Source organism: Pongo abelii, chromosome 13, assembly GCF_028885655.2.
Source record: "Pongo abelii isolate AG06213 chromosome 13, NHGRI_mPonAbe1-v2.0_pri, whole genome shotgun sequence".
Classification (NCBI taxonomy): Eukaryota; Metazoa; Chordata; class Mammalia; order Primates; family Hominidae; genus Pongo; species Pongo abelii.
This window is the reverse complement of record NC_071998.2, coordinates 90,796,409-90,823,450: the sequence shown is the minus strand read 5'-3', so window position 1 is coordinate 90,823,450 and position 27,042 is coordinate 90,796,409. Positions and strand designations below refer to the sequence as shown.

Sequence of the window (27,042 nt, the reverse complement as noted above, 5' to 3'; positions counted from 1 at the left end):
TTTCTTAGGGTAGTAGGTAGGATATTCTTGTTATACTAATTCGTAATTCAAATAAGAATGAATTCTGGAAAGAAATATGAGAAAAAAAAAGAATAAGGATGAACAGAAAGAAAATGGCCAGCTCCATGGGAGGTGGTTTGAAGCTGTCAAGCATCCTTGGCCAGTTTTCTCATGACTCATCTGCACAGCAGAGTGATGGTTCTCCTGGAAACACCGGGTCACAGCTTTCTGTAGTTATTAAGATGACTCACAAGGAAGGGGGTTGTAGGTCCCATTTCAGGTTTATCTGCTGTGCATAAATATGACTTATTTCTTTGATTTGATTTCAGACAGAATATCGTAGAAGGGAAATTGTATTAACTAATTTATTTTTCAAACAAGAAGACGAGAAAACTAGAGTGCACCCCAGCCACCCTTGCACACGGTCCTCTAAATTGGGTTACTTTTGGTAAGGTTCTGAAATGAGTCCGTTCAGTAGAGTGTATTAGAATGTAACCTATCTAATGACAACTTAGTTGGGATATATTAAGAACTTAATTTTTTCTCCGTCACTTCTTTATACTAAACTCTGTAGACTCTCCTTTTCCCGGCATCTTAAGTAGGTACCCAAACGTTCTGATCATTAAATGTTTTAACTTTTAATTGAGATATAATTGACTTACAATAAACTGCACATATTTAAAGGATACAATTTGATAGGTTTTGAATAGGTCTACACCTGTGAAACCATCACTACTATCAAAATAATGAACATTTCCATTCCTCTGAGTTTCCTGGTGCCCTTTTGTAATCCATTTCTCCCTTCACCCCTTCCCCCAGATACTGATATGCTTTCTATTACAATAGAGCAGTTTGCATTTTCTAGAATTTTATAGGAATTGAATCATACAGCGTGAACTATTTTTTAAAATCTGAGAGAGACTTTGATTTGCCATAATGATTTTGAGGTCAGTCCTTATAGTTGTATATATCAACAGTTAATTCGTTTCTTAAATGTCGATAATACTTCATTGACACTAAACAAAAGTATTGTTTTGGGTTAAATTTTGTGTAAAAGACATCCATTCATTGATTTATTATATAAATATTAATTGAGTGCCGACCACGTGCCAGGAACATTTTAAAATACTTTATTTTTTTGTTTTTTATTTTTATTTTTGAGACTGAGTCTTGCTCTATCACCAAGGCTGGAGTGCAGTGGCACAATCTCAGCTCACTGCAACACCCGCCTCCAGGTTCAACTGATTCTTGTCCCTCAGCCTCCCGAGTAGCTGGGATTATAGGCGCCCACCACCATGCTCGGCTAATTTTTGTGTCTTTAGTAGAGATGGGGTTTCCCCATGTTGGCTAGGCTGGTCTCAAACTCCTGACCTCAAGTAATCCGTCTGCCCCGGCCTCCCAAAGTGCTGGGATTACAGGTGTAAGCCACCGTGCCCGGCCCAGACTTTATTTTTGTAGAGTAGTTTTAGGTTCACATTAAAACTGAGAGGTAAGTACAGTAATTTCCCATACGCCTCCTGCCCTGACACATGTATAGCTTCCTCCTTATCAACATTTCCCACCAAAGTGGTATGTTTGTTAACAGTCAATGAACCTACATTGACACATCGTCAACCAAAGTCCATAGTTTACATTAATGTTTACTCTTGGTGTACATGCTATGGGTTTGGACGAATATAAAACGACATTTATCTACCAGTATAGTATCATATAGAGTATTTTCACAGCCCCAAACATCCTGTGTACTCTACCCGTTCATCCCTCCCTCCTCTGTAACTCCTAGCAACCATCGACATTCCAGTCATTTTTGATGAGCACAGTTCCATCCAATACAGTTTAAAACTCCAAACTCATATCCAATTTAAAACTCTTCCCTTAACCTATTGCTTGAGGGACCCAAAGAGTGGATTGGAGCGGGTATGAAGAAAGAGAAGGGGTGAGAGACAGAGAGACTGCATCTAAGATATCTCTCCTCCCCTTCTCTCTGTACACATAGGTTGTCCAGGATTGGGGCAGGTAGGGGGTTCTTAGAGGAGATAACAAACTCTTAGACACTTGGCCACCTGCCAGTTGTGGGAAAGTGCCCTGGGTCTTACTCCAGTTACTCTGGTTCTCTCTGCTTCTGGTGGACTCGCTGATATAATGGTCTTCTTATGATGATTTCTTGTTCAGGTCAACCTGATCCCCTGTCAATGAGGGCTTTCTTAGCGGGGGAGGTGGAGGGCAGCACAGATGTGGTCCCTACCTTCAGTCCCCTCTTTGGTAGGATGCCACCTTGTTTGTCCTGTCTGTCTGGGTACTCCTTTTTGTCCCTCCTCTGCTCTGTAGTCCTTGTTGTAGTCTGATGGAAACCACTGAGATTTTCTTCCATACCTTCTGTCATGAAGCCAGGGTGGAGATGCCACACACCCTTTTCTTCCCAGGAATACTATGCTATACCTTTTCCTTGATGTGCTGCTGCAGGACTACTTCAATAAGCCTCTTGCCTTCACGAATCTGCAGTGAAAGTGGGCACAAGTCTCTGTGTTCAAGTGTATGCCTCCATCTTCAGGCCAAGGTCTCCCTAGAACTCTCTCACTGGGCTTCACTCTGCTCTACTCACTGCGTAGTGAGATGCTGGTGGGCTCCCTGTCTCATAGCCACCCCCAAATCTGCAGGGTATTCTCCTGGAGCAGGGCATTCCCATTCCCCTGAACACACTTGGCTTTATGGGAGAGGAGAAAGATTTCCTTACTGCCAACACTATACTCTACCCAAGGCTGGGGACTCTCACCACTCTCCTCTGCCTCCCAAGGCTTCTTACATGGACTGTGAGGGTAGGGTTAATGGCTGTCAGTGATAGGGTTGGTTTTTACTTACTAGTAATTTCTGGGGGAATACGACTTTCCTTGTAGATATGGAGACCCAGTACCTGTAGACCTCATCTATAACTCCTGTGCCAGTTCTGGAGGCATAGGAAAAGCTTCACTCAACATCTGGGCATACTACTATCTGGTTTCATAGTTGACTATGCTCTCCTGCCAGTCAGTAGCCTTTCAGTATTATGGGATAATACGGCATTTTTTGTTTGTTTTTGTTTTAATCTGTTAGTTACTATTTCTAGAAAAGCCACAGAAAATAATAGGGTTTATAAAAAATAATATAAGACTCTGTTTATTTCAGTACAGACTTGTTTTCCAGGAAATACTTGATTTCCCTACAGCTAGATGCTGTAAATACAGTAGGGCTTTATACGTACATTGTTTGCTATAATAGAGATTTATTCTGTGACTTAAATTGTGGCCTTCAGCTGTGTTCTATGTAGTAAAAGCCCCTGCTTCCCAGGGAGGCTGTAGGGAGCACTTTGAAGTCAAATGGATTTGGGTTACAATCAGCAGCTGTGTGAGACTGGGCGCGTCTCTTATTGTAGCCCTCATAGATAAAATAAAAATATTTGTACGTACTCATCTCAGAGGCTTATAAAAACTCAATTGAATAATGTATGTAAAGCATTTAACATGATGCCTGGATCATAGAAAGTATACAATAGAGTTAGCTACTTTTATTATCGCTATGGTATAGATAATGCCATACTACAATTTGAATAGGAACATGTCAGGTTGGGCAGAGGAGGCCAAGACTGGGCATTCTATTAGATAGAAGGAGCATATATCATGTAAGCAGGAAAAGGAGTCAAGTTCAGAACAGCTGGCAGAGGTTAGGACTCCATCAAAATGACTGGGAGATACTACATCAGGTATTAAGGTCAAAGAGCATGGAAAACCGACAATTAGGTATAGCATGGATAAGGCTTGATGGTTATGGATTTGAAAGGCAAGGTCCAGAACATACTTCTGAGGGAAGGAGACCTAGGATTGTAGATGGAAACAAAACAGGACCTCTGACATCAGCACTGCTTAGAGCGTGAGAGAAGGTAGTTAATTCCCTATGGCATTTCTCCTTTTGCCGGAGGAGATCCTTAAATATTTTCCCCTTATGATCAGCATGTCTCATTTCCTCTGTTTCTTTCTTTTCTACTAATTCTAATAGGGGTGAAATAGAATTGAATCTTCTTTTTAAAAATTATTGCTAATTGGGTAGGCAAAAAATAATCATTCAAATTTTTATTTTTTGATAAGTGGGATTTAACATTTTTCAATATGTTTATTAGCTGTTTGCCTTTTTCCCTTTGTGAATTACCTACTTCTGTCACTTATAATTTATTTATTGAAATTTTAGGGTTTTTCTTACTAATCTGTGCATTCTATGGATATATCAACTCCTTTTCAGTCATATTTGCTGTATATTTTCCCATTTATATTTGCCTTTTATTTTTTGATTTTGCACCTTTAGGTAATATGGAACTTTAACAGTTTTATGGGGTTAAATGTATTAATCTTTAAAAACTTCAAAAACTCTTCCAAGACTTTTAAGATTAGTTTTGTAACCTTTTCCCATGGCACATTTTTTACATATAATTCTTTATATATTCCAATAGGCATTATCAAGTTTGATTTCTACATATAACTATTATCCATCTGAAATCTATTTATGAGATACAGATATAGTGCACATTTATAACAGCATTGTTTATTGTGTATTCTTTTCTGCACTAATTTGTGATCTTTATTTATCATATATTCAACTCATGTATAATAAGCACTGTTTATATGTAACTTCTGTTGTTGATTAGCAATGAGATTTTTTTTTTTTTTTTTTTTTGCCTCATAGTTTGGAGATGTGAACAGACAGCTGCTGGATTGTATATTTACCTAAGGCATCTCTTTGAGTATCATGGTTATCCCACATTAGCATAAACTCAGTTTTCAGAATGTAATTATCATGTGATGCTACAGCTCATTCAACATTATTTATAAATATTAGTCTTTCCACATATGGCCAAAGCTCAACACCACGGGTGTTGACAAGAAATAATGCATATCATTTTCAGTTTCATTAGCAGAGAGAGGTGAATTAAAAAGGAAAATCTGTTTCTATAGCATTTGTAGAGCCAGTAGTTGTGATTATGTCATATCTGTTCTTAATGAGTAATGTCCTTCTACACTACCCTCCCAACAGGCTGGTGGCTGCTAATTCAGATAATTTAATTTTCCAAGTGAGGAAAGTTGCTCTTGCATCAAGCTTATAATACAATGCTTGTTGGTGGATATAATTCTTCCATTATAAGCTCCATCCATCATGCCAAGGCAAGTGGCCAGAACTATGAGATTAGACATGGCAAAGACTGGTAATAATTTCACTAATGGATTTTATTTCTTCACTTTAACAATGATATGTCTATCTACATATAGGACTATATTTAGATGGTATGTATTTTCAGTTTTAAGCAATTTCAGACCTGTTTGAGAAGAAACACTTTAGTTGGCATCATTCTCTAGATATTATTTATCAACTGACCTTGTTCATTTGAGCATGCTTGTCTGTGGGCAAAGGTCCTGCTTTCCTAGTGATACTCAAGCAGAGTTTTCCAACTATTAGATCATGCCAGGGGTTCAGGCTTATAGAAGTGTGCTCTAAGACTATCATGGCTTTCTTGAGATTTGACCATCCTATCCCATTTCTGCCTCCATTTGGATTCTTGGTCTCTCACATGTAAGGGATCCAAAGAAACATAGAACATTATATTTATTGCTACTGAGTTGATTGTTTCTTAAATTTCTCTGAGCAAAGTGGTACTGAATTTTCTACAAGCTCCTTACCTTCCTGGTGTGACGTGCACTAATTTTTCCAGACATGACCAATTCACCAAACCATTGTGCCTCCTCTTTCATTCCACAGAAGCAGGAACACCAAACGGGTTAGGAAATCTGGCTGAGACTTGATTCATGGGCTCTGTGGATACATGATATTTATTGGAGTCAGTGCCTGCAGATTTGGTGAGTTATGGTAACAGCAACAGAGTGCTTCTGTGCAAAACAGGCAAAATGAAATTTAGGAATCAGACAGAATTGGTAGCTGAAGGGATAGAGCTGTTTAAACCTGCAGGGACTTAAGGAAAACTAGGTATATATTTTTGGAGGTTTGGCATTTCTAGAATTCATAGGGAAGAGAGGTTTTTATACCCTTATCTATATATCAGAGGTTTTTTCAGTGGGTTTAGAACAGAATGGAGGAAATAGATAGAACCTGTTTCAAAGCCTAGTAACATGGGGGTTGTAGGCTGAGCAGTAGCATCCAAGCAACCCAGGAAGAATGGTTCTCACCCCTTGGAGATGTAACTGTGATTGGGCTCCTAGGCCATGGTTACGAAGTGATCAGAATAGAGGGTAAGTGAATAAGAAGAGGGTTGGACATAGCTGAAGCCTCACTTGGTAAATTCAAATCTTGTAATTACAGTTGATTCTGCTAAGGAAGAGTTCTGTTTTGTTTTATTTTGTTCCTTTGGTCTAAGATAAGTGCTTACCTGCACTTTATTCCATTGGAGTAGTGATCACGTGAAGCTGAGCACATCAGGTCTTAATCATGTCAAGTCTCAAGAGAAAAGCAGTAGGGATGGGAACCCAGGATTAGAGACTGAGGAATAGAGAGTTGAAGTAGTAAGACAGTCCAGTGTTTAGATTAGAGAGGAACAGCCAGATATTGGAATCAAGCAAGGTTATGCCTAATAGGTGTAGGGTACTAGCAATAAGCAGCCAGGATTTTGGGAAATTGTAGTTCTGTTTGATTTTCGTTTTTTAGAATAAAAGACTAGTATGTATCAAATAACATATAACCCCAAAGATTCTTCTACTAGATAATTTTAAATGAAATTTGGTCCCTAGAAAGTTTAAGTATTAATAATAAAGTTAAAAACTGGCCGGGCACAGTGGCTCATGCCTGTAATCCCAACACTTTGCGAGGCCAAGGTGGGCAGATTGCTTGAGGTCGGAAGTTTGAGACCAGCCTGGCCAACATGGTGAAACCCATCTCTACTAAAAATACAAAAATTAGCTGGGCATGGTGGCACATGCCTGTAATCTCAGCTACTTGGAGGCTGAGGCAGGAGAATCGCTTGAACCCAGGAGGCAGAGGTTGCAGTGAGCCAAGATCATGCCACTGCACTCCAGACTGGGAGCCTGGGTGACAGAGTGAGACTCCATCTCAGAAAACAAACAAACAAATAAACAAACAAACACACACACAACCCAAAAAACCTAAATACATTATCACTGCATATTTATGAATATTCCTGACAAACTTTACTCAAATTATACATATGTATGAATTATATACTTAATATATGTATAAGTATATATATAAAGATTTTATATATATATATAAGGAGAGGGAGAAAGAGAGTGACAGAGAATGGACTTCTGCTACTCTGGAAATAAGGAGTTTTGTGTGTGTGTGTGTGTGTGTGTGTGTGTGTGTATATATATATATATATATATATATATAAAACAAAATTAGCTTGATTCCTTTCCTGATTGTGTGCTTTTATTTTTGGCCTGCTATTTTCAATAAGTGACTCAGAATCGGAAGTGAAAAATCATTTTACAGTTTGACTAGAGTTTTTTTTTTCTCTTAGGATAGTTGTAATCCTTACATAATATGAGTACAATCTCTGAATGTTTATTAAATGTCTGGTGCTAGGTTTCTGTGTAAAACAGCAATACCAGCCCCCTAACTTCCATGTCTCTCTAATTATATGTAAACTTGTTTAAGATCATCAAGTATAATGATTCATCACTTCAAAGTGCTCTGCTAAAGGCTACATTGTTATAAGACTATTGTTCTCTACTGAATATATTTATTTTGAGCTTTGCTTTTTTTTATTTTTAAAATAAACTCCAGATCTCTATCTGTACTTATTATGTAAGAAATAATAAACACTTGAATGTATTTATCTACTTTTACAAAGTTACTTATAAAAATAGAAAGCTCTTGCATTCTTAGAAATATCTGCTTAGATTTATTGCTGTCATTATCAGCAGCAGCATCATCATTGTCATCATCACCATTCCTTAGGATTGGTTAGTACTAGTTGCTAACCACTGAGTTCAGGAATTATTGTAAATTCCAGTAGCATTTATAAATAGCATATATTAAATAACAGACCCTTTGCCCTTAGAAAAAAGAGAGAAAAATGAAGAATGGTCAAAACTATAGGCAATTCCTAAATTTCAAATGAATTGGTTGCTAAAATTTAGTTTGTAAGGTAGTTTGTTTGAACTTGGAGCCCCTTTTATTGACTGATTGGTAAACACTATTATATATGGTATATATCTACCTAGTTTTTCTATCAAAAGCCTGCTCAAGAGCTGAAACTGTGTGTTTAACTCTGTGGTAAGAGTACTTAAATCAGAGTCTATTGGTAAAAAATGTATCAAGGTTCAACATGGGGACTTCCACTAGAGTTAGTGGAGACCGATCTTTCTCTTTGTGCCATCCTAACCTGTACACCCAAGGAAGACAAGAAGACATTTATACCCACTGTTGTGGATTGAATTGTGCACCCTCCCCCAAATATATGTTGAAATCCTAACCCTAGATACCTCTAAATGTGACCTTATTTGGAAATAGGGTCTTTGACATGCAATCAATTTAAAATGAGGTCATATTTGATTGATTAAGGTGGGCCCTAGTTTAGTGACTGGTGTCCTTATAAGAAGAGAGAAATAGAGACAAGAAGAATGCGATGTGACAACAGAGACAGAGATGGGGTGATGTGTCTACAAGCCAAAGAATGCCAAGGATGGCCGGCAACAACCAGACGCTAGGAAGAGGCAAGGAAGGACCCTCCCCTAGAGCCTTCACAAAGGGCATCGTCCTGCCGATACCTTGATTTTACGCTTCCAGCCTCTAGAACTGTGAGATAATAAATTTCTATTTCTCATGTGTCTGTCTGCTCTATGATTACTTCAGTTACTTCAGGAATGGACTTACTACTAAAACAAAACTTGGCAGGCATAAGTTTGATGTGGTTTAGTTTGCCATCTTATAACACAGTTGTGGTAATATTTAAACTACTTTATTACTAGTGTTTTATTTGTTTGTTTGTTTGTTTGTTTTGAGACAGAGTCTTGCTCTGTTGCCCAGACTGGAGTGAGGTGGTGCAATCTCGGCTCACTGCAACTGCTGCCTATTGGGTTCAAGCAATTCTCATGGTTCGGCCTTCCGAGTAGCTGGGATTACAGCCATGCATCACCATGCCCAGCTATGTTTTACATTTTTAGTAGAGGTGGAGTTTTGTCATGTTGGCCAGGCTGATCTCAAACTCCTGGGCTCAAGCGATCTGCCTGACTTGAAAATGCTGGGATTATAGGTGTGAGCCACCACACCTGGCCAGCTAGTGTTTTTACTATAAATCCTTTAGTTCAATATGAATTTTAAGATATGTGATGACACACAGTGAGTCCTACAATTTATAGAGTTACCATGACAAGACATGAATATGTAAAAAAATACTAAAGCTTGTATACAATAGAAACCTGTACATTAATCCTTACTTTAAGTAGAGAACATATATCAAATATAGAATAGCTATAGTTAAGTTTTAAAAAGAAGATCTCTCCGTTGACTATTCTTCTATTTTTTTTTTCCAATTGAAACCTGGCTAAACTCCAAATTTCCAGAGTAGTAGGAGTCCATTATATTTCTAGGATTCTCCTTCTCTCCAAGATGGTCCAAGAATCCAGCTGTCTTAATGAAGCCAAAGAGGCCAGTTATCTTTCCAAACACCTCACAGAGAAAGAAAGAGAGAGAAAGAATTAGAAAATTTGATCAGGCTTTCATTGGTTTCAATGCCATTGTTTCTGTTGTCCGCATGTTACTGGCAATAATGGGTCCTTGGGGTTTGATGCATCCTTTTTTACTCCAGTGATGCACTTTCTGATCAATAACCTATTGCAGTGGTGGTGTGTCTCACACCAGGACCACAGTTCTTTAGTTCATCCTCATATAGGCTAAGAGGATGGGCTTTGAAGTCTGATAACCCTGAGTCCTAGATCTGCCGCTTAATAGCTTAAGCTCACTAAGCCTCTGTTTTCAGGACCATAAATGGGTATACTATTGTATTTTCCTCATAAACTAGTTGTAGGAATTAAATAAGAAAATGCATATAAAATACTTAGGAAAAGCCTAAAGCGATGATTTAGGAGTGGAGGCTTTTATATGTATGTTTATGAAGAGATGTAATGGCGTGGGGAAAAGCCTATGATATATCATATCTAATACAATTTTAAGGGCAAAGAGAGGAAAAATTGTATATTAGTGTGATTTTTAGTGTGACAAAGAGTGGTGCTCACAAATGTCGCATTTTAGCTCCTTGAGATTTTCTAACCTCCTCCCCATTACAGTTGCCTGTAATTATGTAACTAGTTCCAGACAATGGACTGTGGTGAAAGTGATGTGTGTCATTTCTGGGCTAAGCATAGAAAAGCCACTGTGAGACTCTTAAGCTGTTGCCTTACATCTCAAAGTGACTTCTTTAGGTCAAATGTTCCAAATGGAGCTACGAGATGGTGGAGTTTCCATCAACCTATAGCCCAGGCTGGAGCACAGTGGTGCGATCTAGGCTCACTGCAACCTCCACCTCCTGGGTTCAAGAGATTCTCTTGCCTCAGCCTCTCAAGTAGCTGGGACTACAGGTGCGTGCCACCATGCAGGGCTAATTTTCATATTTTTAGTAGAGAAAGAGTTTCACCATGTTGGCCAGGCTGGTCTTGAACCCCTGACCTCAGGTGATCCACCTGCCTTGGCCTCCCAAAGTGCTGGAATTACAGGTGTGAGCCACTGTGCCCTGGCAACAGCCTATTTTTATAACAAAGTTTTATTGAAACACATCACACTCTTTCATTTCAGTATTGTCTATGGTATTTTAGTGCTACAATAGCATATTTAAAGAGTTGCAATGGAGACCACAAGGCCCATGAAGCCTAAAATATTTACTATCTGGCCTTTTTCAGAAGAACTTTTCCAACCCCTGTTGTAGATCGTAAACTCTGAGCAGGGTTTGATCAAAACCTGCCCTTTTCAGAAGAATTTTTTCCCACAATTATACTATCCAACAATAACCACTATTACAATTTTGGTAATAATAAATTCACCCGCAAATCCCAGTAAGATTAAACAAAAGTTTTTTTTCTCTCTCATGCCACCTGTCCGTCATGAGTTAGCAGGGGGGCTTGGTACATCAAGGACCCAGGGCAATGGAAACTCCGCCATCTCTTAGCTGCATCTGGAACATGTGACCTAAAGAAATCACTTTGAGACAAGTAAGAGGAGAGTGGGCCACTTGTCTAGTATAGTAGTTAGGGTTCTCCAGAAAATAGAACTAACAGGATTTATTTATTTATTTACTTACTATTTATAGGACTTGACTCATGCAGTTAGGGAGGTTGAGGAGTCCCAAGATCTGCAGTCAGCAAGCTGGGGACCCAGGAGAGCCAATGGTAGATAGTTCCAGTCCAAGTCTGAAGGCTTGAGAAGCAGGAGTGCCCATGGTGTAGGTTTCAGTCCAAGCTCGAGTCTGAAGGCAGGAGACCAGTGCCCCGGCTTGAAGGCAGTCAGACAGAGAGAGAGAGAGAGAATTCTCCCTTACTTGGCCGTTTGTTTTATTCAGGCCTTCAGTGGATTGGATGAGGCCCATCCACATTAGGAAGGACAATTTGCTTTACTCAGTCTACCAATTTAAATGCTCATCTCTTCCAGAAACACCCTCTCCCATACACCCAGAAATAATGTTTAACCAGGTATCTGGGTACCCCATGGCCCAGTTGAGTTGACACATAAACTTAACTGTCAAACGTAGGGTGTAAAATTTAAAGGGAAACTGAAAAACTCAGTTATTAAGGTTAAATAACATTTTAATGCAATATTTAAAAAATCAATGCGAAGATCTATGATAAACAAAATGTTGACATTTTAAATAAAGATAGAATCAGTAATAGTACCTTGCCAAGCCATATCGGAGCCTAAGGCAATACTAATTTTGTCTTTACTTAGAATTTTGATATTTTGTTCATCATGTAGGGCACAGAAGTGCCCTAAGTTCCCTAACCCAATGATTAACATGTAGTGGGCCTGTTAAAGTTTTAAAAAATCGATTATGAATTGGTTAGCCCATGATACTGCAAAAGAGGAATGGAAAATCTGTTAGTGGGAACAGTTTGACCTAGTTGTTCTGGTAGAAGGTAGAACTTTGTAATCCTAAATTTATGTATTAACTCTATTCAGCAGTTTGTCTCTTCACCGACAAATATTGGCTATGGGTTCTGCCTTAGTCCTAGACCCGTGGGCGCCATCCTAATTTTTATGACTGTTTTAAGGTGATATTTTGGGATTTATTATACTTCAAGCATAATTTTGAATATAATTTTTTGAAATTTAGATTTTCTGTAAAGGCTTGCTTGTACAATCTAAATACTTGCCGTATTACTTTTTAGCCAACTATTTCTGGCATCCTCTCCCATTTCTTAGTTGATGTATTCGTCAGATAGAATAATCTCATCCTCCTCTTCCAGGTTCTTCTTGTAATATCTCCATTATGACTGGAAGATGGAATGTTCATTCCAAAAGTCAGATTTGTTGGGATTCTAAATCACATTTTTCAGAGTTCAAAGTTTCATGTTATATACGAACTTGAACTTTTCTCCATATAATATTTGGATGTAGCTGCTCCCAAGGACTAAACATAATGTTGTTTACTTCTTGGCACGGAGACCCATGTTGATCAGTACAGAGACTTGGATGAGAATAAGGAACATTCACCTTTCTCTTCCAAATACCCATTATTTGGTAGAGAGAGAGAGATTTTGGTAAAGGCTGGTGAAGGAAGCATTATGTGAGTGGATGCTAAAGTAGCATAATAGTCATTAGACAAAATATTTTAAGGGGAGTATAATAAATGTAGAAATAGAAAGCACAATTATACATTTAGTTTACCATTGAAAAGAAAAATAAATATACCAAAATGGTAGTTACTCAAAGGCAAAAATAAAAGTGTTCGTGAAGTTCCAGTAAACTTACACATAGTTTAGTCTGAGATACACTTAAAATGTCAGCTGGTTTTTTGTTAGATGCCTTCATTAGCAGACTTCTATTACCCAGAGGTAAAATGTACAGTTATTCTTCATGTAGGGAAATAGAGGAAGAGCAAGAAACGTTCTCCTTCCTCACCTCAGTTCTTTGATGTGGATGGAGTGGGGGTGAGGTCGTAGGAGAGAAAGAGGGAAAACCCAGAAATGAGGTTTGAGGAAAGAAAGAAGTGGAAAATATTAAGCGAAAAATGTGGAGTGGTGAGGGGGAAAAGGACAGAAAGAGACTATGAGGAAGGAACAAGAGACAGGAGTCTGGCTCTAAAAGCTCCATTTTGTGTACTACTTGGAGACAAGGTGAAGAAGACAAAAACAACAATTTTGGGTAGTGGAGACTCACCTGATTCATTATTTACTATACAGGTGCCCTCCAAGTTGTGGGGAATAATTTGGGTTTGGTGCCACTATGAGAATTTTTTTCTGCAGGTACTAATATTCTAAGGTGTGATAGAACTTCTTCTCTTTTCCTGGGACAGGAATAAAGTGAACTAAGAAGAAATAAACATTTATCAAGTATGAATGGCAAGATCTATGACAAAATTTCCTGGGAATTAAGGTCTCTAAATCTTCATTTATTCCCACTATGCTAGTTTTCCTGTTATTTTTCCAATTTTTTATTTTGGTGAGGACTGCCTATAGCATGTTCTCTAGTAGGCGAAAAAATGAAAGAGTTTTTCCGAAGAAAAATTCACTACTTTCTTAAACTTTACCTTGAATAGCTGGTATGTTAACTTGCCTCTATTTTTATAAATTTTTAAGAGAAAACTTGAAGGTTTTCTGCATAGGTAATTTTTTAATATTACTTAGCTGAGCCATGTGGAGAGATTATTTCTACTGTTGATAATAATTGTTTTATCTCTGGAAAGCATAAAAAAATAGAGTATTTATTTGTATCTGTCACAGCACGTGCTTGGTTTACAGAGGATTCTTTGTAAAAATTCACAAAATTATCAATTTAAGGTCTTTGTAGCATACATATATGTATATATATGTATATTCCTCCGTAATTATAAGAATTGTGGGCACTTAAACTAACTTGTATATCTGCTATATTTCACATCTGAATGGTACTGCTGGTTTTTATTTTTAATTTGATTTGTATATTTATCAAACCAACATAAATGCATAGTTTAAAAAGTCAAAACAAACAAGACTTATGATGAATACAGCAGTATCCTGTGGCATATTTTCCCACACCTGATTCCTGTTCACTGTTCCACTTTATCAAGTTTTTCACCTCCTTATTTCTAAACAACGGACTTATACTAACTTTAAAACTCCTTCAGTTTATGCACCAATGACTTTCTGCTATGGATAGTGGGGCTTTAGTTTTCTTACACTATCTATTCCTCCTTCCCGCCCTTCTTATTCTGTGAGGTCACAGTTTTGGTTAAATTGACATTTAGAAGTACTTTTTAAAAATTCTTTTAAATATTTGTACTCAGAATTTATGTTAAGAGAATAATCAGAGGTGTGCATAAAAGATTTACATACAGGGATGGTCATTACAGTATTTCAGTAATAATGAAAAAGAAGACAAAATCTGAAGTCTAGCATTAGGAGTTTTTTGTTAAAGTCTATCATCACCGATTCATGTAATAGATTACTATGCAACCATTAAAAACAACGTTTTTTTAAGACTGTTAATGACACAGGCAAAGGTTCATGATACTCAGAGTTAACAGTATACCTAGTTTGATGCAAATTTTATTTAAAAAAAGAAAAAGAATAAAAAATATATATAATATGAGACTATGGAATGCTGTGTACCAAAATGTTAAAAGTGATTTTCTCTAGATGATCAAATTGGAAAGGAATTTTATTTTCCTGTTTAATTTTTTCTGTATTTTCCAAAATGAATCATGTTGGTAAATTGCTTTCTAAAAGTGTTCTACTATTTTGCAATATCATCAGCCATACTGTATTCTCAATATTACTTGATATGGTGCTATTATTTTCAAGGTTCTTGATATTAGATGTGGTCATCTTCTTTTTATTTATATTCGGACATTTTTGTGGAATTTTGACATGAGTTAAATGCATTTACCTTTAGCTATATTTTATAGGAAGAAATAAAACTCTCATAATGTACATTAATCATTCTAAATTTATTTTTGCTAATTTAATTGACAATATCCCACATTATTTTTAGTTTTGTTTCTTTGATTGTGCTCAAATAATTTTTATAGCTTTCTTTTCTTGTTGTAGATTGACTGTTTTCTGAATTACTTTTATATCCACTCATATCCTTTGGCTAGTACATTTTGAGATGATAAGACAGGGGTAGAGATTATTCAAAGCAGAGAGGACAGTGTGAGCAAAGGCATAGGATAATGAATTGTGGAATGGGTTTGGGAGATAACAATTCCATTTCGAAAGGAGTGTGGTATGCATGTAGGAGAATAGGCAGGAAAATGTAATGCCCTGGAGGTGTTGAACATTACTTGTTCTTCCCCACCTCCTTCTCAAAGAATCTCTTCTGCTCATGGCCCTGCTTCCAATGAGTCTATTCTCTAAACCTGTTATCCTGCCCATTCCCCATGTGATTGGATCACAGCTGATTGGAATAGAGCGGGCTTCTGATGCAAGTACCCATCATCCATAGGCTGTACTGTGACATTTCTATGGTCTAGCATGAAAAGACGGGCCATTTGGAATTGGTAAATTAAGAGACTGAACCAATTAGTGGGGGCAGAAACTAAAGGAAATGTTGAGAGTTATCAAGGTTTAAAAGGTATTGGGAGTGACCACATTGTGCTGTGTTAGCCGAAACTATCAGAGAATGGAAACTGCATAAACAGAGGAAGCAGAGTAATAGAGAGAAGGGAAACTGAAAGGAGAAGCAACAACACGGATAGAAAGAGAGAGTGGTTGAGTTTTAGAGCTTTCTTGTTTTCTGACAGTTATCAGTTGAACAATGAGTGTGCTTTAAAACATCTTCTTACCTGGGTGTGGTGGTGCATGCCTGTAGTTCCAGCTACTGGGGAGGCTGAGGCAGGAGGATCACTTGAGTACAAGAGTCGAAGACTAGCCTGGGCAACATAGCAAGACTATGCCTCTTAAAAAAGAAAATTCCAGGCATGGTGGTTCACGCCTGTAATCCCAGCACTTTGGGAGTCTGAGGCGGGTAGATCACCTGAGGTCAGGAGTTCAAGACCAGCCTGGCCAACATGGCGAAACCCCATCTCTACTAAAAATACAAAACTTAGCCAGGTGTGGTGGTGCACGCCTGTAGTCCCAGCTACTCGGGAGGCTGAGGCAAGAGAATCACTTAACCCAGGAGGCAGAGGTTGCTGTGAGCCAAAATTGTGCTGCTGTACTTCAGCCTGGGCATCAGAGCAAGACTCCGTCTCAAAAAAAAAAATTTTTTTTTGAGGTAACGAGTAGATCTCTAGTCCTTCCAAGCATATAGGCATTTTGGGGGCCATATTATGAAGAACTTTGGAATGCTAAGGAAAGACATTTGTAATTACTAGGCAAGGGATAAATATTAAGAATTTTTGAGGTGTGGAGTAATATATGAGAAGTATATTACATGAAGATTAATCTGGTAGTAGTATGTAGGAGAGACAGAGGAACTGATTCTGGAAGCTATTACAAGAAAATATGTGGGAGGTAATTAAAGTTTTGAGGATATGATAGAAGGAAGGTAAATGAGTGGATAGATGTAAAACATATAACAAAGGCAGGATCAACAACATACGATAATTTATTAGATACAAGGGACCTGGAAAAGAACAAGTCAAAGTTGAAACTCAGATTTTAAATTCTGGGGATTAAAAGTTGGTAAGACAAACAGGAAAGTCCTATTAAGAGAAATAGGAAAGTCAGGAGGACCAGACCGCTGTTAATTTCATGTTGGCTGAGTTTCACGTGCTGGTGGGAAGTACTGTTTTGTTTTGCTTAAATAATGTTTATTGAGTTCCTAAACCTTGTTTTAGGCTCTGGATGGCGGAGATGAGAGGTTAAAGTATAAAAATGAATAAAATAAGGTTTCTGCCTTTGAGGAAACTCTAGTGTTATGGGTGAAGTTATCTTTCAGGTAGAGATGTACGTGTGGAGCTTGGGAGAGAACTTTTGGATAGGAGATTCAGGTGTCAACAGAGTTCCAAAGAAGTGGATTATGAATGGATAGATAGAGGGGATGCAGAGAGGAGGACTAAGGCTACAACCATAGTGAAGAGCTTGTGTCACAGGGCAGGAAAGTCAAGAATAATCAGAGGAGGCATGGCCAGGACATTCTCAGGAGAAGCAGGATAGTACAGGGTCAAAAGAAAAACCATAGGAATGGAGGGTTTCAGGAGGCATAAGGCCATCAATAGTTTTAAATGGGGTGCAGCACACCAGCATGGCACATGTATACATATGTAACTAACCTGCACATTGTGCACATGTACCCTAAAACTTAAAGTATAATAATAATAAAATAAAATAAAATAAGAAAACATAGGACTCCCAAATTTAAAAAAAAAAAGTTTTAAATGTCATAGGAAGCTTGAGAGAATGAAGTTGGTTTGGTGTGTAGGAGGTCATTTGTGATCCTAGAGGGAATTTGTGAGTAAGGGGCAAGTGAAGAAATGTAGAAAGCAAAGGTAGACCACTCTTCTAATAGTTTGGGTTTTGAAGGGATGATAAGAGGAGGAAACTTGTGGGAGGGGGCAGAGTCCAGAGAAGGTTTGGTTTGTTTGTTTATTTTTAAAGACTTCATCTACATGAGGAGGCAGAAGAAGAGATCACTGGTCTGGAGAAATCAAAGATTCAGGAAAAAGAATGGAAGGAGCAACGAAGTAAGGATTTGGGAGGGTTCATGATCAAGAGTAAAGGTGAAGGACATGACCTTGCCAGAAAGAGAGACATTCATTTCATCCTGGAGCCAAAGATTGAAAGGCAAAATACAATATACAGTACGAAGGAATTCAGAGGGGAAGAGAAAGGAAGTACAAAGAAAAACACTTCAAATGGCTCCAGTTTTCTCAGAAAAGTAGCTAACTAGAAGTGGAGTCTTGTGATTGGGGATTTTAGGAACCTAGAGGAAGAGAAAGTTTTGAAAGGCCACTGAAGAGAATGGAAAAGGGAATTAATAAGGTAAATGAGAGGATTTTTGAGTGGTAATCAAGAGACAAATAGGGATGAAAAGTTGAGAGAAGAATCAAGAAAATGAAAATGACTTCAAATTCTAGCAGTACTCTTAGAATTTTACAGAATTCCTCCCTCCCCCACCTACACGATTTTACAGATGAAGAATTTAATTCCAGGGTGGCTAAGCAACTTACTGTGAGTTTGTTGGAGTTCTAACTTCTGCCCTCCTTCTTTCTGAATGAAAAGAGATGTGACAGTTGATTATAAAGTTAATTGAAGGAATTGATTCAAATTTGAAATCTGACTAAACCTGGAAAATATGAAATTGACCCAATCAAAAGATCAGAGCCTATATATATTAAACAAGTGTGATAGTTGGTCAGTGAGTCAGAAGAAATGATTCAGGAATATTCTCTTCAGTGTGTATTCTGGGTTAGAATATTTTGTCAAATGTTTACATAATTATGATTTTGCACATAAATATTTAAATGTCTGGTTGATACAAAATAATTGTCAATTCACTTACTGTCTAAAGAAAACTCAGTTGTCACAGTGCCATTCTATAATGAGAGTCCAGTTTCCAGGGTGAAAGTTACAGTTGTGGAAGATAATCTGGAAAATTATTACATATTCAGAAGTAATCAATCATTTCTGGTAATGGAATGAGAACATTATTTAAACTGTTTTTAAAAGTATTCAGTTTATTCCCAGATCTCAAGACTCTGTTCCTTAAATTTCTATAAATCATCTTACAGATGAGGCTTTGACTTTCTGAGGACTCGTTTTTTCAGCAGAGGTCCAAGAAAGGCTGAATTCTCTCATAGGTGGTAGGAGTGAAATAATACTCTTATTTCCTTGTGGACAAGATCAAATAATAACTTCATATTGACTCTCAAGAGTGACCATTAGGGAACAAATGATATAATCACAACTCTTCTCTGTCATTTCCATGTGCAATTTTAGTAGTTACAATGAATAGACACTTCTCAAAAGAAGACATATATGTGGCCAACAAGCATATGAAAAAATGCTCAACATCACTAATAATTAGAGAAACACAAATCAAAACCACAATGAGATACCACCTCACACCAGTCAGAATGGCTATTATTAAAATGTCAAAAAATAACAGATGTTGGTGAGGTTGTAGAGAAAAGGGAACACTTAACTGCTGGTGGGAATGTAAATTAGTTCAGCCATTGTGGAAAGCAGTTTGGAGTTTTTTCAAAGAACTTGAAACAGAACTACTATTTGATCCAGCAATCCCGTTACTGGATCTATAACCAAAGGAATCATGCACTCATATGTTCATCACAACACTATTCACAATAGCAGAGACATAGAATCAACCTAGATGCCCATCAACAGTGGGCTGGATAAAGAAAATGTGGTACATATGCATCATGGAATACTATGCAGCCATAAAAATGAATGAAATCATGTCCTTTGCAGCAACAGGGATGCAGCTGAAGGCCATTATCCTAAACAAATTAATGCAGAAACAGAAAACCAAATACAGCATGTTCTCACTTATAAGTGGGAGCTAAACACTGAGTACACATGGACACAAAGAGGAGAACAAAAGGCACTGGGGCTTACTTGAAAGTGGAGGGAGGAATAAAAAAACTACCCATCAGGTACTGTGCTTACTACCTAGGTGATGAAATCATTTGTACACCAAACCCCAGTGACACGCAATTTACCCATGTAACAAACTGCACATGTACCTGCTGAACCTAAACTAAAAGTTGGAAGAAAAAAATTTTTAGTAGTCATAGAATAGACAATGGCCACAGTATTAGGGAGAATATTATTATTACCCTTGCATATTACCAAGCACATTGTAATTGTTGATATTCTTTATCCCACTGTGACAGCAGATGGGAATGCCATCAGTGATATCCATAGGCTTCAGCATGAGGTGGGGGTCAGTGATTGTCCTGGCCTCTTGCCCTGGAGGTAAAATGGAAGAACTCGGGTTTTTTTGGGGGCTGAATTCCAAGGAAGCCTCAGGAGAGTTCTTCACACTGAACTGGTACTGAAATCTTCAACACTTTTCTGAATTGGTAGACTTTGTCCTCAGGGTGGAGATAATACTAGTGGTATACCCATCTCTATTAGTGTGTGTATGTGGGCACACATGTGTGTGTAAGTATAAATGTATGTATATACACTGCTGCTGGCAGTCCAGACTTAGAATTCCACAGGGGACTGTGGGTCTCCCACTCTTACTGTTTTTTAAGTCCCAGTTTAAGAATGGGTGTTCTGCATTTCAGAGGTATTCCTAGCCAAGGATTCTAGCTTCCATGATGAAGTATTGGGCAGCTCTGTGGATGAAGCCTTGTTTTGGCAGGCCAGGCTCTCTATCTGACTCAAAAGCTCAGACATTGTTCATGGGTGTCCTTATTTGTGAGGCCACATTCTGAAGAGAAGGTCCTCCTTAACCTGTATCTAAAGAGTTAGTCAAGAATGCTTGTGTCTACTTTTCACTGGATGTTCAAGCTACTTTAACTTCCCCCTAAGTATGCCCCAGACATGTTTTAAGTCACTTCACATTTCTGCCACTAACATTTGCTTGTTCCCGGCTATGTGCCATTCCATTTGCCTCCTCTCTGACAGGAATTCTGAACAACTCTACCGCAAACAGGTGAGAATTCTCATGTGGGAAGTCGAAAGACTTGGCCTCCACTTTCTGTGCCCATCACTGGGATGGGATGTGATAGAGCTTGAGCCTGGATTTTCTTTTCTTTTCTTTTCTTTTCTTTTCTTTTCTTTTCTTCTCTTTTCTTTTCTTACGGAGTTTCGCTCTTGTTGCCCAGGCTGGAGTGCAATGGCGTGATCTCGGCTCACCACAACCTCCATCTCCTGGGTTCAAGAGATTCTCCTGCCTCAGCCTCCCATGTAGCTGAGATTACAGGCATGTGTCACCGTGCCCGGCTAATTTTGTATTTTTTAGTAGAGACGGGGTTTCTTCATGTTGGTCAGTCTGGTCTCGAACTCCCGACCTCAGGTGATTTGCCCTCCTCGGCCTCCCAAAGTGCTGGGATTACAGGCATGAGCCACTGCACCTGGCCAAGCCTGGCATTTCTGCTGCCACAGACCCAAGGCTGTTCTCTCTTTTCAACTCAAGACTGAAGTCCTTTTCAAGTATAACAACACTTATGGTGGAAGATTTATCATCTCCTGCGGGGCTATCTTGGTTCTCTTTTATAATAAAAAGAATAGTGGAGTGGTGTTCACCTTTTCTGGCAAGACAACTGTTACTTCAGCATGCTCATCATATACAACACTTACTGGCTCTCAGCAGAACAGGCAATATATAATATAAAGTGAATAACGCAGATATTGGAGGATCAGGCTCTGATTTCTGACTCTACTACTTTCTAACTATGTGACCTTGTAGAAGTTGCTATAAGTCTTGTTTATCTACCACAGGGCTGTTGTGAGAATTAAATTAACTAATATGTGCACAGTTCTCAGCATAGGGTTTGGCACATTATAGGTACTCAATAAATGGTAGCACTTATCATCATTATCACTATTTTCTTGAACATGGGGAGTAAGTCTTTATGAAATTTGACAGCCAGGACAGTTTTATCATTGTTCCTAGAAAGGTGGCATGTAGATGCCATCCCTGCAGGTGTATTTTGATGAGTCCGAATACGTGGTAAGACTATTTGGCATATAAACTCCATGGCCATCTTCCGACATCCAATGAATTACATCTTGGATGAATGCTGAAGCATTACGGTCTTCTTGGGTAACATGATCTACTTATCTGACTTACTGTCACATAGATCCCTGCTTTGGATGGGCTTTATAAGCCTCCTGCAGTATATCTAGACCAACTCTGAAAAATGTTTGTTTGAGAACACAAGGGGGAGGACTCATTTTTCCCTTCAGAGATTTGCCATGTCAGAGAAGTATATCATGCTAGTAAAAGGTGGTTAGCTTCATGTCCATGCCCATGTTTCAACAATATAATTCTTCCTATCATTCAAGTCATTGTTAGTGGGCTGCAGAAAATTTTGAGATCCACCTTTCTTACTGGGTCATAAGAAACTCATTCCCCAACTTGCTGCTTTCTCATGGCATTTCATCCCATGGCAACTGTTGTTTGCAGCCCTGTTACTTACCTTTAACTTAGTGCATCTCTCACATCATGGATGCCTTTCATGACCTGGGCAAATGGCCCGTAGGCCATTCAGAATGGCCTTCAGGACACTCTGTAGCTATCTAGGCATCAGTACAAAAAGTTCTGTGGTTAGCACTTGGCCTTCAGAGAGAATGTGTGTGAAAGATGCCGTCTGTGTCTTCCCATATCCACTACCCACTTGAGCTGAAAGTAGAGGGTTTTCACTCAAGACCCTTTGAGGGAGTTGTGCTGTTGAATGTAATTACCCCCTTCCAAGTGAATTAACCACATCTTCTATGTGTGTACTGCATTGTATTTTTCATGTAACAAATTATCCCTTTATGTCCTATGCTGATTTTTCAGTTGAAGTGCATTTTTTATATCTTTAATTTTTATAAATAGGTACCTTATTGAGAAACAGGCTAAAGAAAAAATAAATTGAACATAATCAGGCTTCTGTCCTAGGGCCTCTTCTTTTTTATTTCTTATGCTCCCCTAGATTGTCTCATGAAAATTCATAGCTTCAATTACCACCTTTCTGCTTGTAGTTCCAAATCTTTTTCTCTAACTCAGTTCTTTCTCTCAAATGATAGACACACAATTCCAACTGCCTCCTGGGCCCATGACTCACCTGGATATATCCCAGGGAACATACTATGTCCTAAATTGAGCTAATTGCTGTCCCTTTATAAACTTTCTCCTTGCCTATTCTTGATCTTGGATAGTGGCACCAACATAGTCTAGTTCCCAGACTAGAAGCCGGGAACTTCTAGTCTCTTCATCTCCCTTATTTCCAAGATTCAAATGCTATCATTTATTCTGACAAAATACTTCATAATCTCTCAATTTAGGCCTTTCATTATTTAACTCATAAATTAATATAATACTCACCTATAATTACTCTCCTGAACTTCTGGCTTAGAACTCTTCAATTTGTTTTCTCATGACTCAAAATCAAAATTCAACATCCGACATGATTTTTATAAAATGTGAAAACTGGCAAATATTATTTTTTCCTCTCTCTCACCTGCTCTCAGCTTAAACATCTTTAGAGGCTCCTCATCATTTTTAGAATGAAGAATTAATTTGTTATCATGACTTATAAAACCTTTTATGATTTGACCTCTGCCAATTTTTCTTACTGCATCTCTCACCACTCTCTCCCATTTGTCCTCTCTATTCTTATTATAGTGAGCTAATTGGCATTTCCTGGCTTGTTCAGGCCAATGTTTTTGCACATCGTCTTTAGTTATCTACAATTTCTTTACCCACCTTGTTCCTTTAATGAACTCACGAAGCTTTTCTTGACCTCCTTCCTAAAGGAAGAGGTATGTTTTTCTTTCTTTCTGTTTCCATGGACCCTGCATCACTTATTTGACAAGCATCTACTGAGGATGCACCACACAGTAGAAATACCAAATAATTTGAGTTAAAAAATCAAATATTAAACCATTATTGGATTCAGCACATAAATATATTTATTTTGGTTAAAAAATTAACCTAGTCACTTAGAGTGGGGTAAGTTATTGTTTTAGCCAACTGTCAGCCTAATTATAATTTCTGTTTGATTCAACTATTTCTGCATTTTTTTCTCTGAATCATTTAGGATACATCGGTGTTGTTGAAAAATAAATTCAATCCACCTCAAAGGTGGTTATCTTTGTTTTAAGCAAATAATGTGTCTTAAAGTTGTGACTGGCTTCCTTTGTTTTTGTTTGTTTACTTATAATTATGTCAGAAAGTGGAAGGTTGGGCTTATTGGGCTACATAAAATCTTATGTGGTATTTTGGCATATTAGTTGAGGAGAAACAGCAGAAAAATGGACTGGAGATGGTTGAATGAAGGGGGGTTAGGATTTTCCTTGTGTTACACTGAGTGTTTTTGTTAGGTGTGGGGAGTGAGGAGATAGGATATTTTAGGACTATTATTACATGTTTATTAAAAGATCTTATCTAAAGAAGGTGACAGAGAGAGCTCTGTCTCCACAGAAATAGGCTTTTGCTCTTATCCTCCCACATTAAGCTTTTCCCTCAATCCTTCTCTACCTTTGTAGCTTCATTCTCCTTCATCTGCCTGAATCATTTTGGGGCTCTGGTTATACTATCTGTTGCGAATCTCCATTATGTTGTCTGCTTCACGGGTTTCACTCTTCTTTCATTCCTGGGAAATGCTCCTTCCAGCACTCCTTTCAGTTGGTTTGAATGTGAGCTGCCGTGTTTCCACAGACATTACACCTGGTTCCAGTTGATGGCTAAAAGGTGGTCAGAACTCATCATTTGGATTTTTGAACTAGGAACCAGTGAAAGAATGATCTGTTCTTCTTTGGAGGTAATGGTAGCTCTAGGCAGCCATTTTCTTCATCATCTGCTTGCAGCTAATTTAAAAGAATAAAATAAACTTGCAGAGAAAAGCAATGATGAGACAGGGAAGTCCTGGCGGAATCCAGATTTCTGGTTGTGAAGTTGCTTATATTCAAGTCTCTGTCTTGAGGTCCAGTTGTAGCCTTGCCCTTCTTATAGCACTCAAACTAATACATTTCCGTTTTTGACTAATCTAATTCCACCTGGGTTTCTGTTATCTTGCAACTTAAAGAATCCCAACCATTCTACTTTACTCATCTCTTCTTCTGTATAACCTCTTCTGTGCATATTATTAATATTATTTTATTCATGACCTTATAATATAAGGATTTGCATTGACAACACTTTTGCTGAGTTATATACTGAGTATCCAAAGTGAGCAATATCATTAGGAAGTCAGGTGGAACAAGCGAGGTGGTTTACAAATACCTAGAAGATTAGTCAGGAGAACTAATTCACATATAAGGTCAGTCAAGACTTGTTCTTTAGAAGATGAGATCAGGATCTTGTCTGTAAAAAAAATGGAAAGATATGGAATTTTAACTCTGAACTTCAGAGATCCTAGAAAACACAATAGATCATCAGAATATTATAATCACTGATGTAGGATGGGAGGAAGTGATATATCTATCTATACGTGTAGAAATATATAGATATATATTCTTATAGAAATGTGTACATAGACCAGGAAGTTTAACATTTTCCTAGGAGTTCAATATCTATATATACCCGCTGTATATACAGGTTCATCACAAGGAGGAGGCTTAAATGTTTTTGTCTTAAAAAAGAGTTCACTGAAAAGTTGGGTTTGAATTTCTTTAATGAGAAATTAAAATTTTTATTAATATAGGTACTAATATACAGACAAAATGTGACCTGGGGCAGCCCAGTTCATGGATTTTTTGCATTATGGACTTGAAAGCATTCTTTCCACTTAGATCTTATAAAAGATATTATGATAATAAAAAGGCAAACAACCTAAAATATGAGTAAAAGATTTGAACAGACATTTCACAAAGGAAGATATATGAATGGCCAATAATAAGGGCATGAAAATGTGCTCAACCTCATCAGTCATCACAGGAATGCAAGTTAAAACCACATGGGCTAACATTTAGTATCCGATAGAATGGGTAAAATTTAAAAGTCTGGTATTACCTAATGTTGGATAGGATGTGGAGCAACCAGCACACTTAGTCATTGTTGGTGCATGTGTAAAATGGTTTAGCCACTCTGGAAAATGGTCGGAAAGTTCTTACATAGTTAGGCATACGACTTATTTATGATCCAGAAATTCCACTCCTACGTATTTACCCAAGATAAATGAAAAATATGTCCACAGAAAAAACACTTGTGCAAAAATGTTCATAACAGCTTTATTCATAATAAATAAAAACTGGAAACAACCCAGATGTCCATCTATCAGAGCATGAATAAAACAAGTATGGGATATTCAAATAACAAATACTACCTAGCAACAAAAATAACAAATCACTCAAACATGCAACAACATGAAAAAAAAAAAAACCATAAAAACAAACCCCAAACTCAAAAGCTATAGTGGGTGAAAAAACTGTACAAAAGAGTAAATATTTTACGATTCTACTTATATGAAGTTCTAGAACAAGCAAAGCTAATCTATGGTGAAAATAATCAGAACAGTGGTTGTCTCTGTGGTAGTGTGGGCTGGGATCAGCTGGGAGGGAACACAAAGGAACTTTCTGGGATGATGGTAATGTTCTATAACTTGATAGAGGTTGGGTCATACAGATATGCATTTGTCAGACTCATCAACTATTGCATTTCATATTTTTGCTTTTCACTGAATGTACATTTTGCCTTAAAAAGGAACTATAAACAAATGTTAAACTCTAGTTAATGATATGCATGTCAAGGCATTTGGAGAGAAATATCCTGGTATTGCAAGTTACTTTGAAATGCGTTAGAAAATAAGATGGATTGATGGATGGATAGAAGGACGAATAGATGGACAGATACATGATAAAAGCAAATATGGCAAAATGTTAATTGCAAAAATCCACGTGGTTGGTGTATGGATGTTCACTATAGAGTTCTTTCAACTTTTTCTCTATGTTTGAAAATTTTCATAATAAAATATTTTTAAAATAGAAAAATGGAAAAAAGAACATTAAGTATAATGAGAACTGATTATATATTACTGAATGCATTTCATTAAACAACCAGCTTAAACATAACTATATTACCACCACATGATAAATTACAAATAATATGTAGGTACACCTCATTTAGGGCTGCCTCAAACAGTGCTGATTTGATATAGTGATGATTATCTCAGAAATGTTTTTATGTCAAAAATACATATGCATGAACATATATTACAGTACTGAGGACAATGGTAATATAGAGACTTTGCAGGGTCCGTCAGTAAGTGCAGCAGACTGAGATCCATCAAATGCTTAGGCAGCC

General features: G+C 37.7%; 1 long non-coding RNA gene across 2 annotated transcripts in view; it reads right to left on the bottom strand.

Annotated features, from left to right (window-relative positions):
- LOC112134931 (uncharacterized) overlaps positions 1 to 18,405 on the bottom strand; it is a 36,158-nt gene extending 17,753 nt beyond the window's left edge. The window contains exons 1-4 of one of the 2 annotated variants that reach the window (XR_008509885.2): positions 18,293 to 18,405; positions 11,288 to 11,478; positions 5,700 to 5,832; positions 723 to 2,496 (exon numbers count right to left, since the gene is read on the bottom strand). This is a non-coding gene — a long non-coding RNA (uncharacterized LOC112134931). Of the gene's footprint in view, positions 1 to 722; positions 2,497 to 5,699; positions 5,833 to 11,287; positions 11,479 to 18,292 lie in introns of those variants that run through there. The other variant, XR_008509884.2, reaches the window with a different exon arrangement.
- Between the last annotated feature and the right edge of the window lie 8,637 nt (positions 18,406 to 27,042).